The sequence below is a fragment of the Ictidomys tridecemlineatus genome, chromosome 6 (genome assembly GCF_052094955.1).
Source record: "Ictidomys tridecemlineatus isolate mIctTri1 chromosome 6, mIctTri1.hap1, whole genome shotgun sequence".
Lineage (NCBI taxonomy): Eukaryota > Metazoa > Chordata > Mammalia > Rodentia > Sciuridae > Ictidomys > Ictidomys tridecemlineatus.
In genome coordinates this window covers 85,707,453-85,732,031 of record NC_135482.1, presented here as the reverse complement: position 1 = coordinate 85,732,031, position 24,579 = coordinate 85,707,453, and the positions used below count along the sequence as shown (strand labels likewise).

The window sequence follows — 24,579 nt, the reverse complement described above, 5'->3', positions numbered from 1 at the left end:
GCTAGTGGAGTGTTTATAAATAAATACCTGCTTTAAGACACTTATACTGTATAGGGCGGCAAAGAATTAAAGTGCAGGGAAATGTATCCTACAGATAATCAAATGAAAGCACAAGGGACACAGTGCCAGAGAATAGTTTGGATTGGCTTCCTTTTCAGTGGGATTTGTTCTTTTTAAGTACTAACCTATTTAACCTTTGGAAGTGAAATATTTGTGTTTTATTGGGAAATCTGCATTTCACTGTAAAACTAGAACTCATTGTCCTTGGCGTCTCTATTCTTCACTAAAGCATTCTCTTTCTAAATTTCGTGTTAACATATAAGAAGAAACGGTATCAAAATTCTAGAAGAGAGACATATTTATAAACAGATTCTAATCACAGTTTTTGGCTCTTAGACAAAATGATATCAGTGGTCTCAAAGGCAGTGTCCAAACTGTGGATTCATTTGGTTCAAACTTTAACGTCAGTCCTTCTTCTGCTTCCAACTCAGTTTTGCTATCTCAACCTGAGTCGTTCTAACCCACACACAGTATCTTGCAAATAATGAAAGAAAACTTCAATGTTAGTTCTAAAATCACATTCACGATGGCTGTTCGATTACAGTATTAATCAATTTTATTGTTCTTGTTCTGAGGAACCAACATATTTTTCAATAATTATATATATCATAAGATACTTTATTAACATCTGTTTTCATTCAAAAATGAGTCACTTGTTTGGGTTCAATATTTCTCTTGAATACAAGCATACACTTTGGAATATTACAATTGATGTAGTAATCCATGAAATAGAAAGTATTCTTTTTTTTTAGAGAGAGAGAGAGAGAGAGAGGAAAGAGAAGAGAGAGAGAATGAGAGAGAGAGAGAGAGAGAGAGAGAGAGAGAGAGAGAGAGAGAGAATTCTTAAATATTTATTTTTTAGTTTTCGGTGGACACAACATCTTTATTTTATTTTTATGTGGTGCTGAGGATTGAACCCAGCGCCCTGCGAGCACATTACAGCTTGAGCCACATCCCCAGCCCAGAAAGTATTCTTATTCTACAAATGGTAGTAATTTTTCCCGTGCCTCAGTATCTTGGTCTGTCAAATGGAGATAACATATTTGATTTGTGATCTTATTATTATTAGCCTTCTTGATATGGTAATGGGGAGTGGCTGTAACTGAAAAACACAAAGTACTCAATGGCTTAGTAAAATAAAATTCACTTCTTGTCCAATGTGAATGTTCTTAGTTGGTGTATCTCCTCTAAATTGTGATGCAAGGATTCAGATTGCTTCCGTATTGTGAATTTACCTTCTTTGCATGTATTCTCCAAGTTTGCTGAAGAAGGAGAAAGAGGCTGTGAGGAAGGAAGAGCAGAGGCTAATGGCTTCAGTCAATGTGTAGGTCACCTCAAGCTTACCTGCACCTCATTGCTGAGAATGTGATCCACCTCACTCCAGGATATAACAGAGCAGCAATAGCCCTCCAAAGAATAAGGGAATAGTATTCTCTGCTGGACAGCTGACCTCTTTGCCACAACCTAATGTGTGGGACTCTGTAGTTAGGATAAAATAAATTATTTCATGTAGAAAGCTCGGAAGAGTAGATGTCATATAGACACTGGGGATAATAAAAAACACCTCCTCTAGCTTCTTCTCCCTCCTTTTCTTCCTCCTCCTCTTTTTCTTCTTTCTTCACCTCCTCTTCTGTGTCAGCTTTGTGTAGCTGTGACCAAAATATCCAACAAGAACAAATTAGAGGAGGGAAAGTTTATTTGGGCTCACAGTTTCAGTTCATGGTCAAATAACTATTGCACTGAGCCCAAGTGAGGCAGAATATCCAGAATATCCTGGTGGAAGGGTCCTGAGGAGTAAAACTGCTCTATGCATGATGACCAGAAAGCATAGAGAGGGGGAAGGGGTCCCAGGGAAGAAGCACCCCTTACTAGGGCATGCTCCTAGTGAGCCACCTTCTACAGTCATGCCCCACTTGCCTAAAGTTGCCACCCAATCAGTCCACTCAAACAAGGTGACAGCTCTTGTAATCTACTCCTTTCATCTCTGAACATTTCCTGCATTAACACAGGAGCTTTTTTTTGGGGGGGGGGATATCTCTCATATCCAAAACATAAGATTTCCTTTTTATTCCCTTATGATATTCAAATAGTTTTTCCACATTACTACTTAAAACTCAGCATTTTTACTTTTTCCTTAGGATGTTTTTCTGACCATATAACTACTACAATTCTTTTATTTCTCTTAAAAAAATCTTATTTGGACGCCTAGTGTATACTAATAGTCAAATATCAGAAGTATTAAGCTTTCTTTTTTTTCTGGGAAAATATTTTGTTTTATGGTACTTTGTTCTTTCTCTCTTCATGAAGAAAGTGGCCTGAAACTTTTAGTTGGAGGAAACATGGAAAGTTATCTTACACTCCTTAAAAGTACTTAATTAAACTACATAAAAGGAAGCATACACTCCTGTTTAGAGTGTTGTTTATTATTCTCACAATTAACGTTAAGGACTCAAATGTCAAAACCAGGGTCTTATATTTGTACAGGAATATAAGATATGTCATAGGGTTTGTCTTGGTTTTACTGCCTATGATAATTGAATTGCTGCCCTGGGTCACCTCCCCTAATCCTTCCTTCCTACCATGGACTTCTAGGTCTAGGAAATACATATCTTTTTTCAAGAACTTTTGAATTTTGCTTTAGAATGAATTTAAGCACACTTTTATTGAGTTAACAACAGAATTTATTTTTATAATCATCTGTAATTTCAATCATAAATTTACTATATACTTGCTAAAAGACTAGTTAATAGAAAATATGTACATAAAAGAAAAACATATAACAATGAATTAATCATACATATATTAAAGTGTTATACTTTGGCATCTTTCATTTCCAGTGACTTCCTACCAAAAAATTTATATCACTAGACAAAACAAATATGGCAAATATGTTTAGTACTTGAATAACTAAAAGTTGTTAATAAAATAACTAAGAGTTATTATTAAAAGTCTACATAAACATAAAGGAGTGTTCAGTGGAATACAGTAAGGAGTTTGATGGAGGGAGGAGAGACAAGAAAGGGGAGGAACAATAGAATGAATCTGATCTAACTTTCCTGCATGCACATATGACTATACCACAGTGAGTCTCAACTTCATGCACACTCACAAGGCACTTATTAAAAAATATATAGCTGGGTGCGGTGGCACATACCGGTAATACCAGCAGCTCAGGAGGCTGAGACAGGAGGATCTTGAGTTCAAAGCCAGCCTCAGCAAAATTGAAGTGTTCAGCAACTCAGTCATAGCCTGTCTTGAAATAAAATACAAAATAGGGCTGGTGATGTGGCTCATGTCTGAGTGCCTTGAGTTCAATCCCTGGTGCCCCCAACAACAACAAAACAAAACAAAACAAAACAAAACAAAACTATAAATAAATAAAAGAAAGATCAGTGGAGCAGAGGGAAAGGAATGGGGGGAACGAGGAAGAGAGGGAAAGGAGGAAGACTGAAGATTGCACTGGAACATATTATATTTCATGTTTGCACAACTATGTTAAAATGAACCCTTATATTATATAGAACTAAAATGAACTAAGAAAAAAGTCTTTATAGAGGTTTACCATATGTTGTTGGAAAATAGTTGAGATATTCATGCAGAAGACAAGATACTAAGTGGCCCAACAGAAATTTCTTGATGTGCTTATTTGAGACTTTGTTGTTTCAACCCAGGCAGAGAAAAGAAATCTTGCTTAGAGACTTAAGTACTCAGTTTAGATTCCATAGACTAAAATAAGGAACTTGAGCCAGGACTAAGCTTAAAATTGAAATAGAACCACCTTAACAAAAATTAAAATCAAGATATACAGGCCCCAAAAGATCTGCAGGTAATTTAGTTGTCTTCTAGAAGAAATACAACATCCCTCAAAGAAGATTATATGATCAAGGCTCCCTACTACATATATTATCCACTATGGTAAAACAATCACTAGACATGCAAAGAAACATGAAATAGTGGCCCAGAGTCACAGGAAACATTAGTCTTTATAAATAAACCCCAAGATGATTCAAATGTTTGATTGGTAGACAAGGGCTTTAAAACAGCTATTTTAAGTATGCTTGAGGAATAAAACCAAAACATGGTCACAAGGAATGAATGGAAGATGAATCTCAGAAGAAATGTGGAATCTATGAAAAGTAAGCATGAGAAAGTTCTAGAGTTGAAATTATAATATTTTAGATTAAAAAATTACTGGAATCATCAATACCTCTTCTGGGTATATACCTAAAGTAAATCAAATCACTACCTTATAAACATATCTGTACTCCCATGTCAATTTGCAATACTTTTCACAATAGCCAAGATATGCCAACAACTGGAGAGTCCACCAATGGATCAACAGATAAAGATATTGTGAGATATATATATAATTTAACCTTAAAAAAGAATGAAATGCTGCTACTTGCCACAGTATGGATAATATGGATGAATCCAGAGGATATTATGCTAAGTGAAATAAGCCAGATTCAGAAGAAAAATACAACATAATTTCATTCTTATGTAAAATCTAAGAATGTGACCAAAATACCTGACAAGAACAACTTAGAGGAGGAAAAAATTATTTTGATTCATAGTACCAGAATTCTCAGTTCATAGATGACCTTGCTCTCGGCCCAAGGTGAGGCAAAACATCGTGGGAGAAGAATAGAGTGGAGGGAAGCTGCTCCCCTCATGGCAACAAGCAGCAGAGAGAGAATGAAGGGAGAAGGAGCCACAGAGAAGATTCACCCTTCTAGTGAACACCTCCAGTATCCCACCACAACCTCTCTGCCTATAGTTACCACTCAGTCCATTTAAACTAGGATGTCATGATTAGGCTAAAAATCTCATAATATAATCATTTTACCTCCCAAACATTCCTGAATTAACACAGAAAGTTTTGGGGGGATACCTTTTACCCAAACCATAACATACATGGCAATAGAGAATAAAATGGTGGTGACCAGGGGCTGAGGGAGGGTGAGGAAAGAGAAATGAGAAGATAGAAGCCAAGAACACAAAGTTTCCAATATTTAGAATAAACATGAGAGTTCATTTATTTAATATATAGTTGATATAGAGTGTGAGAATTGTATTAATAAAATTTATTACATATGCAATTATTTCTAAGTAAGTAGAATTTAAGTTCTCTTGCCACACACAAAAATGGGCAACTGTGAAATGATGGTTATGATGATTTGATTGACTATGACAACCATTTTAGTATGTATATAAAACATCACATTTATATATATTAAATGCATACAAAAAATAGTTTAAAATACAAATGGATAAAAAAATCACAAGTACAAGAAAAGGACATTGAATTTGAAGATAGATTGTTGTAAATTAGCCAATATGAAGAATGGAGGGACGGGCTGGAGACATAGCTCAGTTGGTAGAGTACTTGCCTGGCATGCAAAAGGCCCTGGGTTCAATTCCCAGCACCACAAAAAAAGAAAGAAAAAAAAAGGGAAAAAAGAATGGAGGAAAAAAAGTCATAAAAAATGAATAAAGCCTTGGTAACATGGAAGACAATTTATAGCAAAGGTCAATTTTGATTCACCAGGAAGATAGAGCAATCACAAATTTGTCTATTTGTAATAGAGCATTAAACTATATGAAACATGACTTTAGAGAACTAAAGGGAGAAATGAACAAATTCACAATCAGTTGAAAATTTTAACATCCTGTTCCCAATTGTACAAGTACACACACATAAAAATAGTACGAAAGCTCTGAATAACACTATAAATCACCTTAAATTTATGGATATTTAAATAATATCAAACCCAAATAAATAGATTAATAATACACAAAGAACATTCAAGAAGATAGACTACATACTTGGTCATAAAATAATTTTAGTACTTTTCAATACACTGAAATTTTTGAGCAATGATAAAATTAAATTATAAATCAATAATACTTAGGTATCAAAAATGTCCTAGGTATTTGGAAATTAAACAACACACTTCTAAATAAGCCACAGGTCAAAAAAGAATTTTGGGGGAGATAAAAAAATATTGAACTGAATAATTATAAAAACATAACACATAAAGATTTGTGGTTTCCAAAGGCAGGAAGTTTTCTCTGATATTGGGATTCTAATTCACAATGTGGGCCCCGAGGTTGGGGGTGGATAATGGTATTTTCAGCTAAACAGAGGGGAGTGAAGGGAGGGGAGGGGGAATGAGGGTAGGAATGATAGTAGAATGAATCAGACATTATTACCCTATGTGCATATATGATTACATGAGCTGTGTAACTTTACATCATATACAACTAGACGAATGAGAAGTTATACTCCATTTATGTATGATATGTCAAAATGCATTCTGCTGTCATGTATAACTAATTAGAACAAATTTTTAAAAATGAAGATATTTGTGGTTTCAGAGCTAAAGGTACATATAGGGACAATTATAGGTTGGTGTACTTTTATAAGAAATTGAAAGAATTTTAAAAGGAATGACAAAGGTTTCTACCATAGTAAATAAAAATGAAAGTGATAAAATAAGGCAATAATAAGATAAGCAGAAATCAATCGAAGAATTACATTTTAAAAAAAGATTGATATAAATGATAAACATCAGCAAGACATTAGAAGAAGGCGGGGGGGATGCACACCAATGATCAACATCGGCAATGAAGGAGGAGTTTTTACTCCAGGATTCTAAAATTATAGGAACCTTATGAACAACTTTATGCAATTCATTTTGACAATGTATATGAAAGAAAAATTCCTTAAAATCCCAAAACAACACAAGATGAAGCAGAAAAATCTTAACATATCCATTGGAGAATCTCAATATATTGTCTAAAAGTTCCTACATAGAAGAGAAGTTCAGGTTCAGATGATTTCATTAACAAATTTTTAACAAAAGTTAAAAGAAGAATTAATACTAGCATGTTATGGTTTGGATCTGAAATGTGTCCCAAAAATCTCATGTGTTGAAGGCTACGTCCCCAATATAGTAATATTCAGAGGTGTGACCTTAGGGAAATGATGAATCATGAGGGCTTTGACCTCAACTGTGGTTCAATCCATTGATGGATTCATAGCTTAACTGGCTATTGGAATGTGGTATGAACTTCAGGAGGTGAGGCCTAGTTAGAGAAAGTAGGTCACTCACTGTGGGTAAGTCTTCAAAGGGCATAGTTTGTCCCTATCCCTCTCTGTCTGTCTATCTGTCTCTCTGTCTCTCCTATCTGGTTTTTATGAGGTGAGCAGAATTGTTCTACCACATGCTTTCTGCCATGATATTCTCCTTCACCCAGGCTCAGAAGGACCCATATGACTAGAGACTAAAACCTCTGAAACTGTGAGCCAAAATAAATCTCTCCTCCTTTAAGTTGATTTATCTCAATTGTTTTGTCACTCACTTGGAAAGCTAACACAGTGTTACTTAAGTTTTTTATTCAATGAAGTCGGTCTAATTTTCACAACAAAACCTGCAGAATATATCAGAAAGCAAAGCCATAAACATTATTATTCATGAATATAAATGCAAAAATCCTTCTCAAAATATAGCAAATGGAATCAAACAATGTATCGAGAGGACAATATAGTAAGACCAAAGGGGGCTTATTCCATCAATGGAAGGTTTAAATTTGAGAAAGCAATGACTATGGTCCACCATGCTAATAAATGACAAAATTATATAATCACTTCAATTTTTGTTGACAATGGTATTTGATGAAATTAAATAACTATTCAGAGTAAAACATCCAGCAAACTTAAATAGAACTCTCTTAAAGATTATCTATGTAAAGTCCATGATATATTTAGTTGTTGAAAGACTGGAATCTTTTTACCTAAGATGAGTAAAACGCACAGTTTTCTGTTTTTGTCATTTCTACTCAGCAGCATGTTCAAAGTCACAGCTAGTTCTACAAGGCAAGGGAAGGAAATAATATCATAAATATTGGAAAGAAAGAAATAAAAATGTCCCTCTTTGCCAAAGACATATTGTCTACATGGATGATCCTCAAAAATTTCAAAGCAATTGCCAGAAATATTAAATAAACTTCCCAAGGCTACAAAGCACAAGGCCAGTATTTAAAATTCAGTTATATTTTCTTTTTAAATAGTTGTTATAAAGTTAGATTTTAAAATGTTTTTTATTAGTGTATTATAGTTATACATAATAGTGGATTTATTTTGATATATTCATAAATGCATGTAACATGATTTGCTCCATTTTAATCCCTAGTACTTTCCTTTTCCCTCTCTTTCACCTTCGCCTTGATACTATACCTCTACTCTATTGGTCTTCTCTCTATTAATTGATTTTTAAATTGGCACATTCTAGTTGTACATAAAAGTAGAATGCATTGTGATATGTTGATACATGCATAAAGTAGTTTGATAACTTCACTCCCTAATTCTTTCCTTTCCCTCTCCTCCTCCTCCTACTTAGTCCCTGACCCTTACTGTACTGATCTCCCTTCTATTTCCCAAGAGATCTCTTTTTAAGGTTCATGTTTCTCTCTAGTTTCTGCATATGAGAGAAAAACATTTGACCCTTGACTTTCTGAGTCTGTTTTATTTCCCTTAGTACAATGTTCTCCAATTCCATTCATTCTCCAGCAAATAGAATAATTTCTTTCTTCTTCATGGCTGAGTAGAATTCCATTGTGTGTTTATATCACACTCTCTTTATCCCCTCCTCTGCTAATGGACATTTACTCCAGTTCATATCTTAACTATTATAAACTGTGCTGCTATAAACATTGGTATGCCTGAATCACTATATTATGGTAGGTTTTAAAAAATTTTTTTTTGGATAAATACCAAGGAGTAAGATAGCTGGATTATATGATGGTTCCATTCTTAGTCTTTTGAGAAGTCTCCCTGCTGCTTTTCAAAGTAGTTGTATTAATTTGCAGTCTCAATAACAATTTGTACATGTACCTTTTTTCCTACATCCTTGCCATTAATTGTTGTTATTTGTATTCTTGATGATTGCCATTATAACTGGGCTAAAATGATATGTCAGTGTAGTATTGATTTGCATCTACCTGATTGCTAAAAATGTTGAACATTTTTTCATATATGTGTTACCTATCTGTATTTCTTCTTTTGATAAATATCTATTTAGATCTTTTGCCCACTTATCAAGTGGATTATTAGGGATTTTTTTTGGTATTAAGTACTTTTTTTGTTCTTTATATATTTTGGATATTAATACCTTGTTGGAAAAGTAGCTGGTGAAGATTTTCTCCAGTTTGGCATGTCTTCTCTTTATTCTCTTATTTCCTTTGTTCTGCAGAAGCTTTTTAATTTAATACCATCCCACCTATTAATTCTTTTTTTTCTTAAACAGCATTAGAATGCATTTTGATTCATTGTACACAATTGCAGAACAACTTTTCATTTCTCTGATTATACACGATGTAGTGTCGCATCATTTTGCAGTTATACATGTACCTAGGGTAATAATGTCCATCTCATTCCACTATCTTTCCTGTCCCCATACTCCCTCTCCCCTCCTTTGCCCAGAGCTCCTCCATTTTCCCCATGCTCCCCGTGCCCCCATATGGATCAGTATCCACTTATCAGAGAGAAAATTCATCCTCTGATTTTTGGGATTGGTTTACTTCACTTAGCATGATATTCTCAACTCCTATTTACCTGCAAATGCTATAATTTTATTTTCTTTTAATGCTGAGTAATATTCCATTGCGTATATATACCACAGTTTCTTTATCCACTCATCTATTGAAGAACATCTAGGTTGGTTACACAATTTAGCTATTGTGAATTGTGTTGCTATAAACATTGATATGGCTGTGTCCCTGTAGTATGCTGTTTTTAAGTCCGAGGAGTGGGACAGCTGGGTCAGATGGTGGTTCCATTCCAAGTTTACCAAGAAATCTCCATGCTGCTTTTCAGATTGGTTTCACCAATTTGCAGTCCTACCAGCAATTTATGAGTGTTACTTTTCTCTCATATCCTCACCAATACTTATTGTTTATATTTTTGATAACTGCCATTCCAACTGATGTGAGATGAAATCTTAGAGTAGTTTTGATTTGCATTTCTCTAACTGCTAGACATGTCGAACACTTTTTCTTTTTTCATATATCTGTTGATCAATTGTATATCATCTTCTGAGAAGTGTCTGTTCAGTTCCTTAGCCCATTTATTGATGGATTATTTGTTTTTTTGGTATAAAGTTTTTTGAGTTCTTTATGTATTCTGGAGATTATTGCTCTCTCTGATGTGTTATGTGGCAATAATTTCCTCTCAAAATATAGGCTCTCTGTTTACCTCATTGATTGTTTCTTTGGCTGAGAAGAAGCATTTTAGTTTGAATCCACCCCATTTATTAATTCTTGATTTTATTTCTTGCACTTTCAGAGTCTTATTAAGGAAGTTGGGGTCTCATCCAACATGATGAAGATTTGGGCCTACTTTTTCCTCTATTAGATGCAGGGTCTCTGGTCTAATTCCTAGGTTCTTGATCCACTTTGAGTTGAGTTTTGTGCATGGTGAGAAGGGTTTAGTTTCATTTTGCTACATATGGATTTCCAGTTCTCCCACCACCATTTGTTGAAGAGGCTATCTTTTCTCCAATGTATGTTTTTGGTGCCTTTGTCTAGTATGAGATAACTGTATTTATGTGGTTTTGTCTCTGTGTCTTCTATTCTATACCATTGATCTACATGTCTACTTTAGTGCCAATACCATGCCATTTTTTTTACTATAGCTTTGTAGTACAGTTTAAGGTCTGGTATTGTGATGCCTCCTGCTTCACTCTTCTTTTTTTAAAATATTTGTTGTTTAGTTATAGGTGGACACAATTTTTTAATTTTATATTTATATGGTATTGAGGAGTGGACCCAGTGCCTCATACATACTAGGTGAGCACTCTATATCTCTGAGCCACAACCCCAGCCCCTGATTCATGCTTCTTGCTAAGTATTGCTTGACAATTATGTGTCTCTTATTTTTCCAAATGAATTTCATGATTGTTTTTTTTTTCTATTTCTATAGGAATGACATTGAGGTTTTAATTGGAATTGAATTGAATCAGTATAGCACTTTGGGTAGTATGGACATTTTGAAAATATTAATTTTGCCTATCCAAGAGCATGGGAGATCTTTCCATCTTCTAAGGTCTTCATCAATTTTTTCTTTAGTGTTCTGTAGTTTCCATTGTAGAGGTCTTTCACTTCTTTTTGTTGATTCCCAAGTTTTTTTTTTTAAATTTTTTTGAGGCTATTGTGATTGGGGTAGTTTTCCTAATTTCTCTTTCAGAGGATTCATCAGTGATGTATAGAAATGCATTTGATTTGTGGATATTGATTTTATATCCTGCTACTTTGTTGAATTTATTTATTAATTCTAGAAGTTTTCTGGTGGAGTTTTTTTGGATCCTCTAAGTATAGAATCATGTCATCAGCAAATAATGATAGTTTGAGTTCTTCTTTTGCTACTTGTATCCCTTTAACTTCTTTAGTCTAATTGCTCTGGCTAGAGTTTCAAGGACTCTGTTGAAAAGAAGTGGTGAAAGGGAGCACTCCTGTTTTGCTCCAGTTTTAGAGGAAATGCTTCCAATTTTTCTCTATTTAGAATGATGTTGGCTTTGGGTTTAACTTGGATAGCTTTTACAATGTTGAGGTATGTTCCTAATATTCCTAATTTTTCTAGTATTTTGAAGATGAAGGGGTGGTGTATTTTGTCAAATACTTTCTCTGCATCAATCCATCATCATAGGATTCTTATCTTTAAGTCTATTGATGTGATAAATTATATTTATTGATTTCTGTATGTTGAACTAACCTTGTATCCCTGGAATAAAACCCACTTAATCATGGTGCACTATTTTTTAAATATGTTTTTGTATGCAATTGGCCAGAATTTTATTGAGAATTTTTGCATCAATGTTTATCAGGGATTTTGCTCTAAAATTTTCTTTCCTTGATGTGCCTCTGCCTGATTTTGGTATTAGAATGATACTAGCTTCATAGAATGAATTTGGAAGGATCCCCTGCTTTTCTATTTCATGGAATACTTTGAGGAGTATTGGTATTAATCCTTCTTTGTAGGTCTTGTAGAACTCAACTATGAATCTATCTGGTCCCTGATTTTCTTGATTGGTAGGCTTTTGATGGTGTCTTCTATTTCCTTGCTTGAAATTGATCTGTTTAAATTTTGTATGTGCTCTTGACTCAGTTTGGGTTGATCGTATGCCTCTAGAAATTTGTTGGTGGTGTCTTTGGGGTTTTCTAAATTACTGCAGAATAAATTTTCAAAATAGTTTCTAATTATTTTCTGTATTTCAGTAGTGTCTGTTGTGACGTTTCCTTTTTCATCATGAATTTTAGTAATTTGAGTTTTCTCCTTCTTTTCATTAGGTTGGCTAAGGGTTTGTCAATTTTATTTATTTCTTCAAAGAACAAGCTTTTTGTTTTGTCAAGTTTTTATTGCTCCTTTTGTTTTAATTTCATTGATTTATGCACTGATTTTAATTATTTCCTGTCTTCTACTACTATTCTAGTACTATTCTTCTACTACTTTTGGTGTTGGCTTGTTCCTTTTTTTCTAGGACTTTGAGCTGTAATGTTGGGTTGTTTATTTGTTGACTTTTTTTTTCTTTTTATGAATGAACTCCATGCAGTAAACTTTCCTCTTAGCACTACCTTCACAATGTCCCATAGATTTTGATATTTTGTGCTGGAGTTCTCATTTACCTTTAAGAATTGTTTTTATCACCTCCCTGATGTCTTCTGTTATCCATGCTTCATTCAGTAGTATATTGTTTAGTCTCCAGGAGTTGGAGTAGCTTCTAGTTTTTATTTTATCAATGATTTCTGATTTCATTCCATTATAGACAGATAAAAAGCAGGATATTGTCTCTATATTTTTGCATTTGTTAAGACTTGTTTTGTGGCATTAAATTTGGTCTATTTTAAAGAAGGATCCATTTGTTGCTGAGAAGAAAGTGTATTTGCTCATTCATGGACAGAATATTCTATATATGTCTGTTAAGTTTAAATTACTTATTGTTTTATTGAATTCTATAGTTTCCTTTTATAGTTTTTCTTTGGAAGATCTATCCAATGATGAGAGAGGTATATTAAAGTCATCCAGTATTATTGTGTTGTGGTCTATTTTGTTCTTGTAGTTGAGAAGGGTTTCTTTGATATACATAGATGCCCCCATTGCTTGGTGCATAGATATTTATGATTGTTATGTCTTGTTGATGTATGAATCCCTTAAGCAGTAAGAAATGTCCTTCTTTATTTTTTTCACTAGCTTTGAGTCTGCCAATTTATGGGGTGATCCTGAGCCTATGCTCTTTTGCTGGTCAGTGGAGTGGTCTTTGATTCTTGGTTTTATAACTTTGGCTTTGGAAGTCTTATTAATGAACTTGGCACCAACAACAATATGTGGCCCTAGAATTTCTTCTAAGAGTTGAATACTTTCTAGATTAATTCCTAGCTCTTTGATCTACTTTGATTTAACTTTTGTGTAGTGTGAGAGATATGTATCTAGTTTTATTCTTCTGCATACAAATATCCAGTTTTGTCAGCACCATTTGTTTAAAAGGTCGTCTTTTCTCCAATGTAGGTTTTTGGCACCTTTGTGAAGAACTATATGACTGTATCTATGTGTTCTAATATATTGCGTTGATCTTTATATCTATTTTTATTCCAATACTATCCTGTATTTGGTATTATAGCTCTGTGTATAATTTGAGGTATTGTGATGAATCCAGCCTGCTCCTGTTGCTCTGAATATCTTTGGCTGTTCTGGGTTTTTGATTCTTTCAAATGAATTTTAGGACTCTTATAGTTCTGTGAAGAATATCATTGGTATTTTGATGGGAATTGCACTGAATCGGTAGATTTCTTTCAGTAGTATGACCATTAGGATTATATTAATTCTGACTATTCATGAACAGTGTAGGTCTTTCTATCTTCTAATGTCTTCCTCAATTTAGGTCTTCAGTGTTTTATAGTTTTCATTATAGAGGTCTATCACCTACTATGTGAGTTTTATTTCTAAGTATTTTTTTAAGGCTGTTATGCTTAGATATTAGGTGTCCCCCCAAATCTCATGTGTGAGACAATGAAAAAAAGTTTAGAGGTGAATTGATTGGGCTATGAGCACCTTAACCTAATTAATGTATTATTTACTTGGTAGGAATTAACTGGGTGGTAACCTTAGGTAGGTAGAATGTGACTGGAGGGGGTGGGTTATTGGGACATGCCTTTGTAGTATATATTTAGTCAGTGGTGAGGCGAAACTCTCTTTCTGCTTCCTGGTTCCATGTCCTGAGCCACTTTCCTCCACTATACTCTTCCACTGTGATGTTCTGCCTCACCTGGGACCCAGAGCAACAGAGTTGGTTATCTATAGATAGATCTCTGAAATTGTGAGCCCCCAAATAAACTTTTCCTCCTCTAAAATTGTTCTTGTTGGGTCTTTTGATCACAATAGTGAAAAAGCTGATTAAAACAAGCTATCATGAATGGAATAGTTTTCTTTTAAAAAATTATTTATTTACTCTAATTTGTTATACATGATGTCAGAATGCAATTCATTTCATATTACACATATAGAGCACAATTTTTCAAGTCACTGATTGTACAAAAATATTTTCACACCATTCATGTCTTCATGCATGTATTTAGGGTCATTATGTTTTCTTGATCTCTTTCTCAGCAAATTCATTTTTATATATAAGGAAGTTATTTATTTTGATTTGTTGATTTTATATGTACATGCTGTATTTGTTTATCAACTCTAGAAGTCCTGTGGAGTTGTTTTTTTTTTTTTTAGTCCTCTAGGTATAAGATTATGTCATCAGCAAACCTAGAATTAGTTTGGGTGTGTTCTCTCCCTTTCTATTTTATGGAATGTTTTGAGGGATATTAGTTCTTCAAAGGTCTGGTAGAAGTCAGCTAAGACCCCATCTTGTCCTGGGCTTTTCTTGTTGAGAAGAGTTTTATTACTGCTTCAATATCACTGCTTAGTATTAGTCTATTTAGGTTTTCTTTATCCTCTTGGTTCAATTTGGTTCGGTAATATGTGTCTAGAAATATTTCAATATCTTCCACATTTTCCAATTTATTGGAATTTAAGATTTTAAAAATAATTACTAGGTATCCTCTAGATTTCAGAAATGTCTGTGGCAGAAATGTCTGTGGTATTGTCTCCTTTTTTATCTCTAGTTTTGTTGATTTGAGTCTTCTCTCTCTTATTTTGGTTAATTTAGCTAGAGGTTTATCAATCTTGTTTATCTTTTCAAAGAACCAACTTTTTTTGCATTTATAAATTGTTTGGTTTCTTTTTTTTCTTATTGCTATTGTTTTATTCACAATTACATTAATTTTGGCTCTGATCTTAATTATCTTCTATTTTCTACTGGTTTTGGAATTAGTTTTTTCTTGCTCTTCAAGAGCCTTGAAGTGTAGCCTTAGGTTATTCACTCAGGATATTTTCTTTTTCTTTTTTTGGGGGGAGGCACTTAATGCTATAAACTTTTCTCTTAATACTGCTTTATAGTGCTCCAGAGATTTTGAGGTTATGTCACTGTTTTTATTTGATTGTAGGAATTTTAAAATTTCTGTTCTCATTTTAAAGAATATTGTTCAATATCCATATATTTATGTGGTTACTATAAATTTTCTAGGTATTCAACCTAGAAGCCCTTCAATAGATGAATGGATAGGGAAACTTTGGTATATATACACAATGAAATATTACTCAGCATTAAAAGAGAATAAAATCATGGCATTTGCAGGTAAATGGATGAAGTTGGAGAAGCCAATCCCCCAAAACTAAAGGCTGAATGTTTTCTTTAATGTGAGGATGCTGACTCATAATTATGATGGGCAGGGGTGGGTGGGTGGTGCGGGCAGAGCATGGGAGAAATGGAGGAATTTTAGATAGGGTAAAGGGGAGGGAGGGAAAAGGAGTGGGGAAGGTGGGTAGGAATGATGGTGGAATGAGTTAGACATCATTACCCTAAGTACATATATAAAGACACGAATGATGTACAATCAGTGACTTGAAAAATTGTGCTCTATATGTGTAATTCTGACATTAAGTATAACAAATTAAAATAAATAAATAATTTAATAAAAATTTTTCTGGGTATTGATTTCAATTATGATCTGATAAAATAAACTAAATAATATCATTGTTTAAATATTTGCTAACACTTGCTATGTGTTCTAAAATATCAATTATATTTCTTAAATGTTAACAGCAAGCAATAAGAACATAAATTTAACTTTTTCCATTTACCATATGTTGTAAACCTTAATAGTTAGAAATAAATTAGAAAATGTGCAAGACCTCTGCAATAAAATCTACTAAAATTTCTGTTGTAAATTAAAGTAAATAAGTGGAATGCTACATCATCATCATTAAATGGATCACTTAATAGTGGCAAATCACTCTTCCTTAATTGACCTATAGAGTCAATGTGATAACAGTAAGCATTTCCAGAATGTTGTAAAATATATGGAATTATTAATGACCCTGAAAAATCAAAACAGATTTGAAGGAAAAAACCTAATAAATTTGGAATAATTATATTGCCTGATTTAAGAATTATCATAAAGATACCTTCAATTAAGATAGTGTGATACTGGTACAAGGATATTAAAATAAATCCTTAAAATAGATTAAAGAATCCAGAAAGAAAACCAATTAATTTTTTGGCATAAATGTCCATGAAAGAAATTGAAGAGAAAAATCATTCAACCAATGAAAAACTTAACAATATGTAGAAAAAAAAGATAACTTTGATCTTTATCTCATGTACACTGAAGTAAATTCAAGATGCAGAGGCATCTTAAATTAAAGATGTTAAAGATACAATTAAAAAGATACAACTAAAAAGCTCCTGGAAGAAAACATAGAAGGATATTTTTGCAACCTGATAATGAGCAAAGATTTCTCAGGCAAGATATATAAAACAATTATCATAAAGAAAAACCTAAAAATTACACTTAATCAAAATGAAATCTACTCTCCAAAGTCTCCTCTAAAAAATAAGATTAGGTGAGCCACTAAACACTCATTACTTGTGTCTGGCAAAGGCATGTATCTATAACACATAAAAGAACTCCTATAACTCACTAATAAAAAGATAAAACTATCCTAGTTTCAAAAGGGCAGAGACTTGGACAGATACTTCATAAAGGAAAATATATAAATAGCCTATAAGCATATAAAAAGTTCTTAGCATCTTTAATCATCAAGGAAATGGAGATACCAATATTCACCCCTACAATGCTTAAAATGGAAAATATTGACAACACTAAATGTCATCTAGAATATGGAGCAATCAGAATTCTTATGCATTGTTAATGGGCATGAAAAATGGTAGAAGATAAACATACTTACCATAATACCCAGGATTTTACTTCTGGGCATTAAATCAAAAGAAATAAGAAATATGTGCATAGATATGCTTGTTCAAAATGATTCGTAGCAGTTTTTTTCTTAATATCTTCAAACCAGAAATAACAATAGAGAACAGAATGAATAAAAAGTTTTGGTATATTCTTTCTACATTATACACAATAGATTACTACTCATTTATAAAAAATGATAAATTATTGACAACCATAACAATATGGTATCTCTTAAAGACATTAAGCTGAGAAAAAGAAGCCAGATACAAGAATGTATATGATGTAAAGTTTAGAACAAACAAAACTAATCTATGATAAGCATGTGGCAGAGAAAAACCACTCATGTTATATCCAGAGAAGCAAAAGAAAGGAAGAGGAAGGGACTAGGGTCCCCCAATTCGCTTTGAGGTTCCACTGCCAATTGAGGTAAAGACCTCCCACTAGGGCCCACCTCTTTAAATTTCTACCCTTTCCTAGTAGCACCAACCTGGAGACCAAGCCTTTAACATATGGGCTTTTGGGAGACATTTTAGATACAAACTAAAATGTTATCATAAGATGAAAGCTTCTATAGTACAACACATTAGTTAACTCATATGGGCATCAGATCTGTGCACTTGATTTTAGCCACTGTTATTTAAAAAATTAAATCAGATATCAGTAAAGCACACAAATATGTACTCAAAGGTACATGCCCGATTTGTGTCCAGATTTTGTTTAGATATTACTTCTCTAGATCTAGGAGTTAATTGTTAATTATAATGTGTAAATTCTTAGAATACCATGGGTCAACTGAGTAAGAATGCAGAAATTCAGGGAAATGCATAGTAATTTGATTGAGAAAAGAAAATATCAAAACAGAAAGGGGCCTATCTTACACTGAAGAAAGAGGTGTAAAACAATTTATATTGAACTTGATAATTTTTGTGCAAGGAGTTGCTTTTAAAACATTGTTAACATGATACAAGGTAATACTATCTCTCTTAGAAATGAATTTTGATGCTGTCTTATAATCAAGTTACATATGAAGAAAACATGTAGACCTCAATAACAAAATCAAGTTTTTGAAGAGATGACTAAAATATCCCTAAGTTTTCTTTCGTACTTTGAAACCTGCATTGAAATATTTCACTAGTTTTAAATCAGATGAAGTCACAGAAGCATCATAATGTAGGCTAAAACCCTGGGGAGGTTACTAACAATTTTGCTTTTACACTTCCTACATGATTGTGGAAATGTGGGTTCTACTTCCCATGAGACTCTTATTCCCATGTTTGGTACAACTGCTGCTATATCAACAGAAAAACTTTAGGAAATTCAGTGGGATCCTTTGCAGGTCTTGCCTTAGAAAATTGTGATGCCAAAAATGCTAAAGGTATAACTTTAGAGGAAAATTGCCTTCCTAGAGAGAAAGTGGACTTTATGTAGCAGCAAATATATAAATAAAGGTCAAACATAGCAGACAATGATTTTATTCCTGGTAGAGGCATAAAAAGTTACAGGTTTTATAAATGGAGAGATTAAATTTGATCAGGGTAAAGCAAGTGTTATTGTTGTGCAAATGGGATTTGGGTAGGCATGGAGGTGAAAGGTTTTTTTAATTTTTCCTATTAGGATAGCATGAGCAGGGCCCCAGGATTGCCTAGAGGAAAGGTTCATGTAAATAGGGACAACGGGAATGGGAAGAAACCAATTGCTCAGATGTGAAGAAGGTGGAATCTGTAGTCTCTGATGGTTTGTGAGTGTGTGGTGGGCATGGAAGGTGAATGGTGATCCTATAGTATGACCACTGAAGCTGTGAAGAAGAGTGGACACAAATGATGAATCAGTAAACCACACTTCAGAGAATTGCTTATGTTAGAGCCTCATCACTCAGTTTGTTGACATGGCATGAGAATTAATTTTAGGTTATATTTAGGAGATTGGTGACTAGTATTAGATTTAGAGTTGATCCTAGAAAGTTTTGAATTGCAAAAAAAAAGATATTTGATTTAAGGATAAAAATACTAGAATGCTGCTTTACAAAGTAAGCCACCAAGGCATTTTAGATTTTTGGAGTCAAGAAAACACAAACAAAACATTAAAACAACTTATTAGCCTAATGAAATGCAGCTAAGTTGGGCATAGACGAGATTCTAGAACAAACTGTAATATAAGTTCCTAGATTCAGGGATGAGCTCCTTCTAACATATGCTCTGGCTTAAGTCGATCCTGTCCATAGGAAAAAAAAACAGGCCGGAAAATTTATTTTTATAAGCTATTAAACTGTGAATAGGAGATTGAACTTAATATAAGGCTGTATCATTATGAGAAGCCATTAAATAAGGGTGGGAAAGATAATTCTACTGTTTTTCCAACAGCATAGCAATTGAGAATAAGAAGGTTTTAGCTTGAACATTCTCATAAGTCCCTATGGATTATGAGCTGACTAGTGGGATGTTGCCTATAACTGTGGCAGCTGGTGAGTAATTTGTAGCCTGTAGCCACCTCATTCTAAGTGTTTACAGCAAGTCTTTGGCTCAAATGTTTGGGTAAGAGTCATTCTCACTGGGCCTATTATCACCAGGACACTCCATATTTATGGCATTTTACCAAGTGATGCAGATGTCTGGAGACATTTTAGGTTTAAGATATGCTAAATGAGGAATTAAGATTCTCAGAGAATAATAAGGAGGGGATTTCTGGACAGAAGGGAACTTCTTAGGGAACTAAGTAGAGGATAAATATTTCTCATCCTAGTTGTGCCTTATTGGAATTGAGACCTGAGATGCAGGGTGCTTGACAGGAGTTGTATGTAGAAGAAAAACTCTTCAGAGTTGTGTGAGGAATCCTCCACAGTCCTGTATGGACTTTATAATGGGCCAGAAACACCACAACCCATGATTACATGCAGTTAGTGAATTGTTCCTCATTCTCCAGGGCTGTCCCACCTAAAAAAAAGAATGACTGAACAAGTCAACCCCTTTCCCTGGTTTTATTTTCTTCATTTATAAAATCAAGAGAGTAGAACCACCACCATTTGGAATCCTAGCTATTAGTCTCTTATACTTTTAGTCTCATGATTTGCACAAATGACCATAATTCTTCACCCTTTCCTGTGGCCATGCCCTTTTGTGTTGAAAATTTTCAGTTCCTTCACCAAAGAGTTGAATTTCTTTCCTCATCCCTAGAATTTGAATTGATCTTGTGACTGACTTTGGTCAATAGAATGGGACACAGATGTGAAAGTGTGCCAGTTCTGATGGAGGCCTAGAAAGGTCTGCGTGCTTTTGCTTATCCTCTTGGAACTCTGCCACCACTATGTGAAAAACCCTGGGTTTGTCTGATGGATGATAAGAGACATGTGGCCCAATCACCCCTATCACTCCAGCTGGCATCCAGAAAAACACCAGATGTAAGTGAGGCCACATAGGCCAGCCAGCCTCTTGTTAACCTGCCAGCTGATGGCAGGTGCATGAATGAGCCAAGCTGAGATCAACTAAGCCTGGCTCAGATCAGCAGAACCATCCATCTGACCTATGGAATTGTGAGCAATAATACATGCTTATTGTTTTTTAAAAGAGAGGTTGAGAAACTATGGCCCATGAATCAGCTGCCAGTTTTTGTAAATAAAGTTTTACTGGACTATAGCCATACCCACTTGCCTTTATATTTTCCGTGGCTACTTTCTTGCTGAAATGGAAAAACTGAGTGAGACAGAGGCTATATGGTCCATAAAGACTAATATTAACTGACTCTTTAAGTAAAAGTTTGATAGAGCATTATTTTAAATCACCAAGTTTTTTTGGTGGGGGATTCATCAGGTATCAATGTCTATTACTTTAAAAGGTTAATATTCTGACACTATCATTTTAAGAGATTAATAAATCTTTTTGTATGTATATTCTTGCAAATTAATTTATTTAAAAAATTCAGTAGATTAAACAGCAATTATTTTTTTATCTCTCACAATGATGTGAGTTGACTGGGCTCAGCTGGGCAGTTCTTCTGCTCCACATGATGTTGGTTATTGATGTTATTTGGAAGAAAGACTGGACTGGAATTTCTGACCTGGATTTCAAGTGGCTGGCAGTTGATGCTGTTTATTGTCTGAGAGATTAGCTGGAGCACTTGACTAGAGCACTTACATGCAGGTAATACGTGTAATTTGGTGTCTGAATTGTAGGAGGAACTCTTACCTTTTAGATAATTTAGGAGACCCAGGCTAAAGCTCCAAGACTTTCTATGACTTTTTATTATATATATATAAATGTTTATGTTATATGTAGAAATCTTAAAGTGTGTGTGTGTGTGTGTGTGTGTGTGTGTGTGTGTGTGTGTGTGTGTGTATGAATTTAGTCATGGTTCTTGGATTGGAATCCTGGGTTGAAGCCTTGGTAGGGCAGCAGAGACATGGTTATATGTGAATCTTCTACCTTTGGAAAAGGCCACTTCACATCTGCTTCAATTAAAATGTGTGATGACTCTTTAACCTTAATAGTTTTAAAGCTTTAAATCATATTATATCATTTTATTCATCATTGGCATGCTAATAGTTTAGATTGGGTGGTGTCCAAGAATGAAATATATGAAATAACATAAGGACTTTCCATGAGTCTTCACTCCCGCTTTGGCAGCCATTGCCTCCTGTGCACCTGTGGGCTCCACAGGACCCACTCAATGCAGTTTAAAATAAGTCAGAGCCTAGATTATCTGGGTGCCACAATATTGCTAATTTTGGAGATTATTTTCTCAGTGATTATCTCAAATTTCAGTACTATGTGCCTTGAGGTCTTAGTTCATTTTACCTCAATTGAGAACTGGATTGCTTTGAACCACAAAATTTCTATCTTTTATTTTGTACTTTTGATTTTTTAGTACCTTAGTTTGCTCTTTAGAAGCTTTAAGATCTTTTCCTCTCAAAGTGGCTATGGGTAGCCCATACCAGCTCATTTCTCTCCTTTCAATTGCATGCCAGCAATGCCTGCATGGCCACACCTCAACACACACATGCATGCCAGAGACCTGCACAGTGAAAGCCAGGCTGAAAGATAGAAAGATTGTTTTTCTTCATTTTATCTTGGAAGTTACATTGGATGGGTTGTAATGAGGCATAAATGCCTTTCTTTTAGTCATTCCTTACCTGGAGTGAGAAAGGAGATGAAAAGGAAAGGTTATATGAACTCCTTCCCTAACATTCTTTTCTGCCTATTCATGACATTCACCCATTAAAATTAAAAATAAAATTTAAAAAACCCTGCAGTCTACAAATATTTCCAAAATTCTTGAGTTTCCTTCATGATTATCTGGAATATTTTGACTTCCCATCCTCTTTCACTGCAATATTTTGTCATCTATCCTTTTGTGCTGCTGTTTACTTCTATGTTATTCCAATCCCCTGGGCAAACTTAGTGAAGTTTGACCCTTGGGAATGACCCGAGGTCAAAAGCTCTTCTTCCTCACTCCCAGCTCTTCAGCCAGGGATTCAAACAGATAAGAAAACAGGACAACAGTGAGTAAGAGAGAAGGCTAGCAAAATGGGTCACTGGAGAGCAGACCCCAGGGTCCGTCTGCTCCTTCCTGTGGTCATGCTGGGTCTATTTAGATGGCTAGAATCGAGCCCACTTGCTGTTGTCCAGGTGTGTGCCTCTAATTTCTTTCCTTTTTTCAAATCTCATTCTTTGTCATATCTTATCTTCTTGATGGCTATCTATGGAGAGTTATTCATGGTGACAGACCCTTTATTCACTACCCTGGGTCCTAAACTGCTTGTTTAAAAATGATTTTAGTGACGTTGCAACTTAAATTCAATGAAATGCATAAAACTGAAATATAAATAGCTCTGTGTCTGTGTGCCTGTGTTCCCATGTGAGACTACAGAGAGAATATTTCTATTATGCCAGAAGGCTTTCTTTCTCAACTCCCCTTTGACGAACCATTGCCTCAAAGATTAATTTTGCCTGTTTGTTCTATTAACAAATTTTAAAAGGCATTGCTGATAGACAATAAATGGCATATTTCAAAGGGTACAATTTGCTGAACTTGGACAGGAAAACATCTGCGAAGACACCAACAAATCAAGATCAGAAGCACATCCATCTCTCCCCAAGTTTCCTCCTGCCTCTTTGTAATCTCTCCTTTCCAAGTTTCCTTATCCTCTGATTTCCCAGAAACCATTGACTGCATTGGCCTGGCCTGAATGCTACATAGAATTATATAGTGTGTCTTTTTTTGTTTTGTTGACCTTGTTTCTTTCATCTACAATTATTCTGTGATGTAGCATGTGTCAACACTTCCTTTCTTTTACTGATGAGTAGACATCCATGGTTTGGATATACCACAATATTTTTTAAATCCATTTACCAATTGATGGGTATTTGGGTTGTTTCCCATTTTGGGCTATTACAAATAAAGTTAGAGTTAATGTGATATATGCTTATACTTCTCTTTTGCAAATATCTAGGAATAAATGGCTTGATCATATGAGATGTTCATGTTAACTTTTTAAAGAAATTGCCAAACTGTTTTTCAAAGTGGCCGTAGTGTTCCTACCAGCACTGTATGAAAATTTCTATCTCTTCACATGCTTGCCAACTTTTAGTACAGTCTTTTTAATTTCAACCATTTGGAATAAGTGGAAAGTGGCATCATTCTAGTTTTATTTTCATTGCTTTTTCTGAAATATTGTTAGCCTTTTTACATTTTTGCCAGTGCTTATTTGCTATCCATATATCTTCTTCAGTGATTGTTCAGATTCTTCACTTATTTTTTAAAAGTTTATTATCAGTATTATTATTATTGAATTTTGAGAATCCCTTGCGTATTCTGGATATAGTCGTCATTTCATCAGATTCATAATGTGTAAATATTTTCTTCCACTATGTAGCTTTCCTTTTATTCTCTTAACAGTAGCTTTGGAAGAACAGAAATTTGAAATTTTGATGAAATTTAATTTACCAATATTTTCTCTCATGTATTTTGTATCTAAGTAATCTTGGCTTAATCTAAGGTTAAACATTTCTTCTTTGTTTACTTCTAGAAGTTTTATAGTTTTTAGTGTTATATTTAAATCTGATTTATTTTGGCATAATTTTTAATATGATTCAAAGTTTGGATCCAGGTTATGTTTTTGCATCTAGATACCCAATTGTTCTAGAACCATTTGTTGAAAAGACT

The 24,579-nt window shown here is 34.2% G+C and overlaps 1 long non-coding RNA gene across 2 annotated transcripts in view; it reads right to left on the bottom strand.

Moving 5' to 3' along the window:
- Positions 1–598: 598 nt before the first annotated feature.
- Positions 599–24,579, bottom strand: part of LOC144378383 (uncharacterized) — a 127,713-nt gene continuing 103,732 nt past the window's right edge. The window contains exons 3-5 of one of the 2 annotated variants that reach the window (XR_013440044.1): positions 3,215–3,313; positions 1,405–1,709; positions 599–1,322 (exon numbers count right to left, since the gene is read on the bottom strand). This is a non-coding gene — a long non-coding RNA (uncharacterized LOC144378383). Of the gene's footprint in view, positions 1,710–3,214; positions 3,314–24,579 lie in introns of both variants that reach the window. The other variant, XR_013440043.1, reaches the window with a different exon arrangement.